We start from the raw sequence: 12,706 nt of genomic DNA, 5'->3' as shown, positions 1-12,706 counted from the left end.
AATTATTATTTTTAAAAAGATTAACATTTTTAAAAAAAATTACTCTGAAAAAATTAGATTTTTGAGAAACTATAAATTTTTGACAAGAATTTACTTTTTTTCTAAAGAAAAATTTGTTTTGAAATATTTTGGAAATTCTGAACTTGTTTTCAAAGCAATCGTACTGCTTTAAACGCATAGAGACGAAATATAGAAGCGGGTAAGCGCCGCGTCGCCGTCTAACTGATAAACATTGATACGGAACCCACAGGAATGTAAACAAAATTTATACTTATTGTTAAAATCTCTATAAAATATATGATAATTTGATGTGCATATGTCTAATGATCATTTTTGACCGCCAAATGGCATTTTTTTTTATTTCTTTTATTAGATTTCCGAAACCGCTAGACCTGCCTCCATGAAAATTTTATCAGCTAATCTTCATCTTCTTAATATAAGTAAAATGTTTTTTGAATTATTCAAATCGGACGGCCCCGTTCTCTTAAAAACTGAGTTACCGTATTTGGCACTTTTTGCCCCATATCTTCGGAACGGCTGGACCTGCCTTCGCCAAAAACTAATCAGCACGTCTCCTTATCAATACGAATCGAATGTTTTTTGAATTATTCAAATCGCTTCATCCGTGTTCTCGAAATCATCGACAAAAATTTGTATCCGCACACACATACACACACACATACATCCATTTTTTCTAAGGTATGCCAAATTGTTCAGAAGGCTTTGAAACGTAAAGATATATAAAAATTTTCATTTTCGATTTTTTTGCGACTCTAACTTGACCGACGGGAAGTTAATTATTAAATAGTCATATTTCATCCGATTCTTGTGTACAAATTCCAAAAAATCGTTTTTTAAAATATTTTTTTATATTTTCAAAGATTAACTATTCAAAGATATGTGTACGAGAGGATTTTTTTAAATTTAAATTATTTTAGGAGATGCAGCTATTTTACCATGATAATCCTCTTTTTTTACTATTTTTATAAAATCGAAAAACTCAAAAAAGTGCAAAGAAAATGGTCCATTCTTTAAACAGTAAAATTTTATTTTAACTTAATCCTAGTATACACCATTGCGATATAATTCTAGCTTAATAATCGTTTTTTTCGGATTACTAGGAAGGTTGCAATCGTAGACAATTGCTAATTTTTAAAATTATGCATTAATATTTTTCTTGACTTCTTTCTGTAGTCTTGTAACGTTGATAAATAAATTGAAAATTAATAATAATAGTAAAATAATGTATTGCCTATTTACGATGATTTGAATTTTGACCTAAAATTCATCCCTCTAGACAAAAATACCCCCTTAATTAGACTGAAAGCAATTAATTAATGTATATAATCTTGATCATAATCAATATTATCATAATCTTGATCATAATAAAATTAATTATTAGACATTTTAACTAAATTTATAACTTTTTTTTGGATTACCCCCTTAATTAGACTGAAAGACATTAATTAATGTATCAATATTATCATATTCTTGATCATAATACAATTAATTATTAGACATTTTAATTAAATTTATAAACTTTTCTTTCAGATTTTAGATAAAATGCCTATAATTCCTATAATAAGAACAATCTTAATCCGAAGCCAGAATTTCATTCCGCCGTCTGCCAACGAGAAAAAATACATATCAAAGAATAACACCGACTGTTATGACTCACGTCTTAATTTAATATGTATTCAATCCATAACGGTGTTGTGTAATAATTCACAAGACTAATTTGAAACATACGCAAAACATACTTATATTCTTGAATTAAAAAAGGATAAACAAGTGTCAAATGATGATTGAACTATTATATAATATGTATACCATTAAGACACGAATATAACACGTTGCCGCACGGTTTCTAATAAGAATGTGATCATTTTGATCATGTATCGTTAAATTGATGCAGATCAAATTGTATTTCGAAATGAATATGCTCGTAAACCAACACGCGTGTTTTAAAAAACTATATACATACTTGTCGAAATGTAACCATCTACGAAGCCATTGATATATAAATATATATTTGAGCTGGGGCCGAACGGTTATATACGTAGGTACAACATACATATATTCGTAAATTCAACTAAGGTATTAAGTTACACGTATCGAGTTTAAACATACAATGGGTTAGACTTATAATTACGACAAGTCGCGCGTTGTTCCGTTCTCGCACTTTTTTATTTTTGATTGTGGTTAACGACTGAGATCGAATACAAACTGGCATTAATTGTTAATAAATGCCGTTAGAATTAAAGTACCTTGTTTAAAAAAGATTAATTATAAAAATAATCGATGTTGTTATTATTATCGTTTAAAATATTAAGAAGCGTAGGATCTCATTTCACCATAATTCATATGAATGTAAGCGGGGTACTAATCGCCAATGGATCGTCAACTCTATAATGTAAGAGAGATTGTAAATTTTAGGAATTTCGTGAATTTTAAACGTGTCCATATAAGCTGAGAGCTACTGAACCTTTTGAATAACGGTGCAACTATAAGACTTTATGAAGTGGTAATTTTCAGCGTGCTAAGTACAAAGACCTGGTAAGTTTCAGCCCTGCACATCATGGTCGCTTGAAAATGCAAAGAACCCCGAAAATTAAACTTGTTTTTTTAAGTTTCAAATTTTTATACGATTATATTTATACATTGATAAGTTCAAAAATCAAATTGACAGGCAATTTTAACCTACATAAGTATCCTGCCAGGCGAACCGAAAAGTTCACTTTTATGAGCAAGATGCATATTTGCATTAAAATAAACTTTACTCTATACGTTTAAACGTTATTTGTTTATATGCATTTTCCTAAGCGATTTTAAAAAGCTATGCGCAATATCCGGCCATTCTGTCCAGCCTAAGCCCTTACCAGCCGAGGACAAATATGCTAGTGCTAGGGTAGGGCAGGAGCTCAAGATCTAATAGACAAATAATGATCAAAATTGATTTAAATAATCACAATAAAATATAAACCACATTTTTAGTCATAATTATTTTAGAAATATTGATTTATTACCAAGCACTTTATTTTCGGGGTTAATTTTCTATCACAGGGTATCAAAGACTTTTATTCGGCTTACGCATATTACGTGATTCGTGGGGCTTGCATTTCGAGTTAGCAGCAGGAAGAGTGCATACAAAGCGGTCATTGTTTCAGTTTCTGAACCGACTGAACTGATTTAAACTGACATATTTATAGAAACTCACGATGGCACAAGTTGATAGCATGACGCGCGCATAATGCCTCCATGCTATGCTTGCAAGTTCTATCGGGTGCTGTAAAATACTTCTATGAGATTGGAATTTTTTTAAAATAACACGTGTAAGTAGTATCAAGTAAGAATAAAACACGCATTTAAAGAATATTTACAAATTGGTAAAGATATTTTTTCTAAAAATGAAAAGCTCGCCTCTATTGTCCTATCAACAGAGATACATATCTATGAATGCTACAACAATTTCGTGGTTTGATATAAACATCTACTTAAATATTTGATGCTTGTTTCTAATTATTGTTCTCTTTGCAAAACAATGCAATACGATTGCACAAATGAGGGAAGGGCATCGTTTCACTACTTTGCATTTAAGGTCACAGCAAGAGTATGTCTCCAATTGGCCAATCATTAGTGTTCATTTTGAGTGAGATCTGAGGAAAGCACCGGGCCATATTTGAATCAATCAGAATCGTGACTGAACGACTGATATGAAAAGAAGAGGTCATGTTCTGGCTTACAGGAAACAATGCCGAATCAAAATTATTCAGTGTTTTAAATAAAGTTAAGAACAGAAACCGTTAGTCGTGCTGTATGCGACTCTGCGCAATCTTGTGTTCTGCATACAAATGACTGAACAAAAACACACGAATTTAACGTATTTGGCAATGTGAAAATGACGTCATGTACTTTTTTAAAAGTATATAAATATTCATGCATATCTGACATTTCACTGAAATGTAAAATTGTCATAAATTAGCACACCGGCACATGATTCGAAATAACTATTTCATGCTGATGGAAACTGATGCATTCAGCCAAAAACATTGAAAAATTAAATGACTTCTAAATTAACATACGCAAACGAAAACATTGTATTAATAAATGGTTTTCAACATTTTATATAATACAATAGAAATAATAGCTTGATGACTGGACATATTTTTCAAAAGGTTACCAATATAATTCTTTACTTCTACAAATACAAGTGTTGGAAAAAGGTGGAAATGAAAATGTTTAGTCCATGGTGCGTTAACAAATTGCGCTGATATACTATCATCCTTTATTCATTACCTTCTTATTTCAATAAATTTCGACATAAGGTATATATCATTTCGCAACATAATTGTATGATTTGATCGAAGCGTAACATAATTGTATTTAAATTTATTTTCGGATAAGATCAGAGTTATTGAAAAAGAAGAAATAACGCATTACATGATCGGATGATTAAATTGGTCGACCTTGATCCGCGTCGTTGCGGGTGTATTCGAACCAAAATCTTCCGGCTGCCGACGACTTCTAACTCCATTCAGGCGGTGAAATCAATTGGAGCTATTTCAATTGATGATATCCGCTCTGTACAAAACAATCAATATGAAGAGTAAGACGTGGATACGTATTGAATATTGGTACATCAATCGAGCGCTCATATGGCGATGACATCACTCGACCAGATTTACCTTAAAAAAGATTCTACGCCTTGCAGTATATAAGGCTCTTGATATTGAAACAAAAATATATTTTTTCATAATAAAAATAATTATTTTTCAACTTCGGAAAATTAACACTTAATTATTATGGTAATAAGGTTGTGATCGTTTGAATTTACTAGAGAATATCAGAAAAGCACGAAGTTCAAACCAACTGTGCTCTTCATGTTCGCTTTCGGTCTATCCGAAGTGCTTACCAAGTTATAAGATATTGTTTAAATTATATATCCGGTTTTACAAGGTGCGAGTATAAAAATATAAATACACGAAATATTAATGGCAGTTTTTTCATTCATGATTTCTAAAAGGAAGGTTAACCAGTGCCCCGTTTTATTGATGTCGGCGCATGAATGGCGCCTAATTTGGTCATTTAGCATGTATTGCGTTGTTCATTTGCAAATCCTAGATCAGCATGTGTTTTTAATATGCAAATAACACTTATGAATATGCGTGAATATTCTATTATTAATTTTATATGAAACTAGACCAAATGCAATAATAAAAGTATATTCGATTTAATTTAAATTTACAATACGATTGTTGATAGATATAGGTAACAAATGATCACAAGATTATGTTGTAATTTGTGATATTTACGAAGAGGATTTTATTATTTACGATGAGGTAATACATGGTCGGTATAGAAATTAATGAATGGCTAAAAATTTATCCACGACTGTCTATTCGGAATGAGTTTGGCGCGGGCACCTGTTTTATTTTCTTTGCGCATGTTCAGTGAACGAGCGGGAGGAGTTGTGTTGTAACTCTTTTGTCAAGATTATTTATAGTGCACATCGTTTGTTTACGTACTGTATGCGTATAAGTCATTCAGTTTTTCATTACTCTTTGCCGAGAATACAAAAGAACGTACCAACGACGAATACAAAATTTATATCTAGAATCAGGCCAACGAGCAAACGCAGATCTGCATTATTTTCAGAAAAAAATTATAGTTGCAAAGTGACCCACGATAGTTACTACTTTCTTTTACATGTGCCTTTTCTTTTTTTGAATTATTTCTCAAAATGAAACTATATAAATTTATCATTTGCAGTTGACATACAACGATAACAAATTGAGAGACTAAATTGCACGACATTTGATTAATCCCGAATGGCGCAAAGCGATGCCGTTTTTCATAAATTATTGCTGACAAGCAAACTACCTTGTTTATCTACGAATAGTTTATTTTTAGCTCAACGCGGAGTAAATGAAGTAAAAATAACGCAAAATAAAAAAGCTGTTTTCACACAATTTACAGCCGTTATCAATATCTGTGGACGTCGAACATCTGCGCGCTCACAATTATATATTTATTTTCCGCTCTCTTTTTCTAATCTTACACATACTTTATTTTACAACTTTTACGACAATTTATAGTGCATCGCGATCGCTTTAACGCGTATATCTCTTTTTTTTAATATCTGCGGTCAAAAAACTAGACAAGTAACGTATGTCATGCTTATAAATAAAACTGGCGGGGAGATGTGTGACTGCTTCATATAATGAGAGAGTCAGCGACAATCTTAAACTACTATGCATCAGATACTAGATAGAAATTTCTATTTATTTCTGCACAATTTATACTAATTGAACCTATATTTATAAAACACCTTAATCATAATTTAAAAACCAAACCACGATCCAACTTGGATCCAAGCACGTTAAACCGCGGATGGATTAGAAATGCAAACGCAAATCTATAACACGATGGCAAACATGTCACATTTATTTATTACATTTATAATGTAAATAATTCATTCAACGGCTGAAATGATAAATCCATTAAACATGTTTCAAACGACTATTGTGGTACAAACGGTTTTACATCTGTGAAACACTTTCAGAACAATGTTCTGAAGTAAACTTTTAGAATATGTATAAAATATGAATCAATTTTGTTCACAAAGTATAAACTATCACGGTTTGAACCAGTAAATCATCTGGATATCGTTACTTGATATCCAAATCAAATCTTCAATATTTTTTATACACGCATATCTAGTTTCAAAAAACAAAAATTGTTGATTAGCTTTCTGGAATATCAGTACTTCGGAATAGTTTCGATAAACGGCGCAGAAGTGATTCTATCAAAAGGTTATTAATGATATTTTCTGAGAAAATACACAAAGATCTCTAGAGCGATATGGTTACTTTTTATAACAATAACAATGATAGACACATATCATGTCTAAATTTAGCGATATGGTCGAGAAAATATTAATCAATTGAAAGCAACAAAGAGTTAGTTTATTTTTTATAGACATAAACGCATAACGAGAATAATTAATTGGATAATAATAATAACGAACATTATATAATAATAATAATAACGAACATTTTCATATAATGTCTAAATTGAAAGTCTAAATATATTGAATGATTATCTCTATTATATTTGTAATTAATATATTGAACTCATATTCCATAATGGGAATTAATTTCATGCTATGAACTCAAAGATGTAATACTAACAGTATGATATAACATTTTTTATAATTTTTGTCATTTTTAACATTTAATAATGGACAAATTTAAGTCAAATGTACATCGGCGCAAGTCAGTAAAATAATTTAATTTTTTAAGCAATTGAAGAGATAACAGTGTCAGTAGTCATAAATAGAAATTTTCAACGTACATGTTGAGAAACATGATTTTGATCTGTGTAATCCTTGAGTGCGAAGAGGCGCCAGACCGACGTAGTCGCGAATATGTACAATACATAATGTACACATCATATAAGGTGAATATATAAATATAAATATCCATATGTAAATACCCGTATATATACTTATATTTTATTCACGCATATAATATGAAAATATTTACGTACACATTTAGTTGTATTTTATTTTATGTGCACTAATTCCGACTGATTAAAAAGCCTGCTACAAATCGTTCCCTCGACATTTATAACCGTTTCAGTATATTTTGCTCTAATATCGGTATATTAACTGGTACTTCACCTATATGGTCAAATATCCATAAAAAATATCTGCACAATGTGCTTTTTGAATTATAGTAAGGTAAAAAAATAAATGGGCTTATATGCATAAGCAGTTATTTTCTTGCGCGTGTTATGGCAAAACGTGCTTCTTCCGCCTCTCTTTATGAGTGATTATTATAACACGTATCTTCATTAGTGTTCGTGGGGCGTACTATTGAATTTTAATTATACCGAATAATAATGATCGTCTAGACTTCACATTTCATATATGGCGCCTTATTAATCTTAATTTCTTCAAGCCATGTATTACAAAAGTATGAAGGCTTGGATTAACGGATTATACAAAAGTCCAAACATAAATATTGTAAAAGTAACAAAAAATTATATAGTTTACTTAGTGAGCATATTAATTCATTGGCACAACCATAAAAAAGTTTAGTTATAGAGAGCTTCTTGTGTTTTCCACATTTGTTTTAATTTTTCTATTCTTATTGCTAGACAAATAGAAGATCCTTCTTAATATTATCGGCAGCAGTTATTAATTTATAAAACTACACTTGTCTTTTACCAAAGGTGTTCTGCCAAATATGCGTTTACCTTATGGTTATGATAAACGACCGAGTAATAATATATAAGCAACGGCATCGCGACGTTGGTGCCCGCGTGTGATATTGTTGCTTAAGGTATGCGCTTTGAAAAGATTAAAAAAATGCAATGGAATTTTACAAAATAGCAATGGCTTCACAAACTTTGGTCAAAAATTAATTTCCCATCTGCTTTTAAGTTTGCAGATTTTTTTTATATATGCATAATATTTTATGTTAAACGAAAGTTGTTATTGGCCTTTGATTATTCACGATAGTGATAACTTGTAAATAATGCATTATGCGTAAATAAGATAAGACTTTTGGCGCCAGCATTGACACGAGTCACTATTGAAAAAAGAATGATGTAATGTTATTGACATAATTAATTATAAAAAAAGTTGTTTTCCAATCTAGCAAAAAAAAACTATCGACGTGTAGATAATGAATTCAATAAATATTGATTAATGCAGAAAATATATTAAACGATTCATAGGAAAACCAATTTCAGGTAAATGGTGGTCGAACTTTTCAGATTTTTATAAATTTATTTTGATAGCTGAATTTACGCTTATAGCGTCAAGTTGTTACATATTTTTAAAAATGCAAAAGATTGGCAATCTTTGTTAACTGCATGTTTTATCATTGACATGTCCTTTTGTTAAACTTTAAATGATTATATACGACGCGTACAATCTTAGATCTACCCCAGGGCGAAGCACATAATTCACGGGGACAGCGTATGTGTGAAACTGGTAACGCAACTGACCGCTACCAACGCCATGGGCTCTGGCAAGGTTGTTCTGACACATTCGACAATTCGCACAATTAGGGTTTAAATGTTTATGAAAATTTTCTGGGTACCTAATATTATTATAAGCTTCGAACATAAATCAATGTTATTGCCAATAATTTTCTTTAACCCTCCGTCGGTCGGATATTTTTTCACCTTCGAACGGTCGGAAAGGTCTGGCTGGACCACCATTCATTTTACATGCATTTATATGGGATAAATGAGTTTTTGGTGTCTTATTTATTAACGATTATATAAAAAAACAAGAAACATATAAAAATCGTTGTTTTTTTTGTTAATTTTTCTGTTTTATATCAATGAAAAACAATATTTATTCTTTTTCGGCGCCTTTGAAATGAATGTGAAATTCAAATGAAAACGAAATGAGGTGCGTCGCCTTTGAAATGAGCTGTAAAACTCAAAGTGAAAATATAATTTCACTACAGGTTTGCCAAAAAAAATTTCGAACGCAGTACGGATAGAAAAATTGTTGATAATGTGTGCATTACTCATCCGATTTTCAGTGTTTGCGATTACCAATAAGTTTGGTAGGTTTTCAAGGAACTCTCGTCATGAAAATACTAACATTCTTGTTACAACACATAGCAAAGAATATATACAACGCAGTTTGAACAGAAAATACCATAAAAAAGACAAAATACTGGTTTACATATATCAAAAAGCGTATATTTCATACAAAATGTATGGGTAATCGAAACATAAAAAAATTAATATCCTTATAATTATCCTTCTGAACATGTTTTCGTCCTGATTTTTTCATTGATCGACAGCTAATGGAATTTTAGGAAAAGTCAATAAATTTCAAGTCGATAGGATTACTAGATGTATTTTTTTTTAATTGAAGTCGAAAAAAGTCTGGCCAGACCACGCCGACCGACGGAGGGTTAAAGATTTAGACCGTAAGTAATAGAATACTATTTTATATTAAGAGAAATTTATTTCTAGTAATTTGCTTACGAAAATAGTTGGTTGACGTGTGTGGCGTGTATTTTTAGCTTTTTCCTTTCGATAATAGCAACAATTTTCGTTCAAAACATCGTTATTACTTATCCCAACAACATGAATATTTCAAAACTGTTATAGCAGCTCTAAAATACTCAATGTACAGGAACGCAACCCTGGAACAATATGCAAAGTACTAAGCACTGCCGTCGAAATTACTAGTAGCTTGTACACGTTGAATCAAAAACAGCAATTTGCTCAATTACTTACAGACTGTACACTTCGGTGTCGCTTATTAACTTCTTTTTCAATCAATGGACTTCGGCGTTCACTTAGGACAATTTTAGAATGCTATAAGGAAAATGTCATGACACCACATCGAAATGATAAAAATGTTGAATAAGGTCATTAAAGTAGGTTAAAAGTTGAAAGAAGAATTAATAACTACATTATATGCATAATGCAATTGTACTAACTAGTCACTAAAGATCGGCATTAACTACATACTCATGATCTACAAGTAATAGAATTAAGGTGCGGTGTTTAACCAAGTTTTCGCGATGGTTACGCAATCGTTTGCCACCGAGACGAGAGCGCTGGCGCCGGCGCCTCGGTCGCGCGGCCAAAACATCCCGCAAGATGCGCACTAAGCAAACACATAGCAACTCTCGATAAGAGATCATCGTTACCTTAACGATATGCAAAAAATAGAGCTTCAGAAACATTCTGTGAAAAGTTATAAACACATTTCATGGCGTTTAGTAATCAAGTTTTTATTGGTGAAGTAATAACCCCGTTAGTATTTTTACACCATTCATTCATAATTAATCATATAGTCAAGGCATGATAAACGTAACAAATAACCATTTACTAAACCTGTAAAAGTTTATAATTGATTGATGTAACTAATCATAAATTTCCTATAGAATATAAGATTCTCTACAATGTTTATTTCTTCAGAAATAAGAAAACGATCATAGGAAGTAAACTATATATTGAATATAATTATCATTAGTAGAAAAAATAATTATTTCACAAGTACGCTGAAGAAAATAAAATGAGATAAAGAATAACCCTATTTAAGGGGGTCTTCCTATGTGATGGGTTGAAAAAATCGATTTTTTTTTCATAAATTGCTCCCTTAACATGTCTAGAATACGGTAGTAAAGCGATTTTAGAAAATTCGAAGTCGTTTTAGAGATACAGCAGGTAAAAGAAAGAGCAGTTCGGAGCGCTGAGTTGAAACTTGAAACTTTAAACGCCTTTTTCTCAAAACTATGTTTTTCAAACTTTCCTCCATTGTATCTCAGAAACGGCTGGACCGAATTACTTGAAATTTACAGGGCACACTCAATATATTCAAACGCATGGAATGAACTATTATCAATTTTCAAAACTTCGATTTTTTTATAGCAAAAAACAAAAAAAAGCCTAATTTGCAACTTTTATTTCAAATGTCTATCAAAAATCCAATTTTTTTTATATTCATTTGATTATAGGTCATTCCGTGCTTTTAAGCCTACAAATTAAAACGCCGTTTATTTTTTTTTTTCAGATAAGCCGATCAGCCGGAATCGTGGAGGAAGTGGGAGCTCTTTTTTTCGAGGCGGGGGTGTTCAGAGCGCTGTAACTCTAGTTTGACTGAATATTTTTAGCTGAAATTTTATATTTATACTGTCCAAATTTGTGTTAATAAATGATAAAAAACTTAAAGCTCTAAATATTTACTGGTCGTAGAAAAAAAATCCTAAAATATCCCTAAAAAACAGGCCGTCACATAGGAAGACCCCCTTAATCTAGCAATATAAATCAAAAAGATGCTAGTGCTAAAATTATTCTCACCCTAACTAATATATAGCATATAATTGATAAAATTTAAAAACAATCTTTTGAATATATGCAAATATTTGTGATGTTTACAATTAAAAACCTACCTATGTTCGCAGTGTGTACAATTATTTTCAATATAGTAATAAATATAATTTTCATTAATTTAAAGTTGAAAGTAATTCATAAAAATTATATTCAGCGCCGGTAATCTGAAGTTACCGGCGCAGCACGAAGAAAAATACAAGCAGGCGTTAGATAGTCAGTAACTTATAGAAGATCCCAAAGAACTTTCTGAAAGACTGTTGAGGCAAATGAATCCAGGCAATGGAAAACAAATCTTGAGCTATATTATGGTTATGGCAGTATCGCGTATCGGAATGCAATGCATTCGGCCGTGATCTGCGACCAACAAGGAGCATCTAGCGCGATTTTACGATCGCCTCGTAAATCGAACCGGCGCCAAACAGCGACTTTGCGCGGCCCGTCTAACTATAATGTAACCGCTATAGAGACCAATTGGCCTATTTTTCGCGATAGAATTATCAACTCGTACGCTAATTTAAAAGCGAGGCAGCAATTCTAAATACTGACCGAGAGTAACAATAATAAATTGATCTGGAAGATTATTTAACTCTGCACGAACCCATAAAGTTTACAGCGATTTGTTAACAGATGTGTACTAATAAGACTCGCACTAATAAAACTCAAATCTTAATTTCTTATTTTAATTGATGGCTACAGATAATCATCGACCCCTAAACCTCGGTTCCTCCAGTTCTTCCTCCAGAAGAAATCAATTTGTTTTTATTACAAAATATAATATAAATATAAGAACAATTCGTGTTGTTTGAGAAAATTAAGCAAAACGTGGGTG

The 12,706-nt window shown here is 31.5% G+C and overlaps 1 protein-coding gene across 2 annotated transcripts in view; it reads right to left on the bottom strand.

The window, feature by feature from the left end:
* The window catches only part of LOC113366015 (dorsal-ventral patterning protein Sog), a 51,778-nt gene that overhangs the window by 12,487 nt on the left and 26,585 nt on the right, over positions 1 to 12,706 (bottom strand). The gene's annotated exons all lie outside the window — the stretch shown is intronic.

This window comes from Ctenocephalides felis, unplaced genomic scaffold, assembly GCF_003426905.1.
Source record: "Ctenocephalides felis isolate EL2017-DRISC unplaced genomic scaffold, ASM342690v1 CF-g0.4_SCAFFOLD_01170, whole genome shotgun sequence".
Taxonomy (NCBI): domain Eukaryota; kingdom Metazoa; phylum Arthropoda; class Insecta; order Siphonaptera; family Pulicidae; genus Ctenocephalides; species Ctenocephalides felis.
This window is presented reverse-complemented; position numbering and strand designations above follow the sequence as displayed.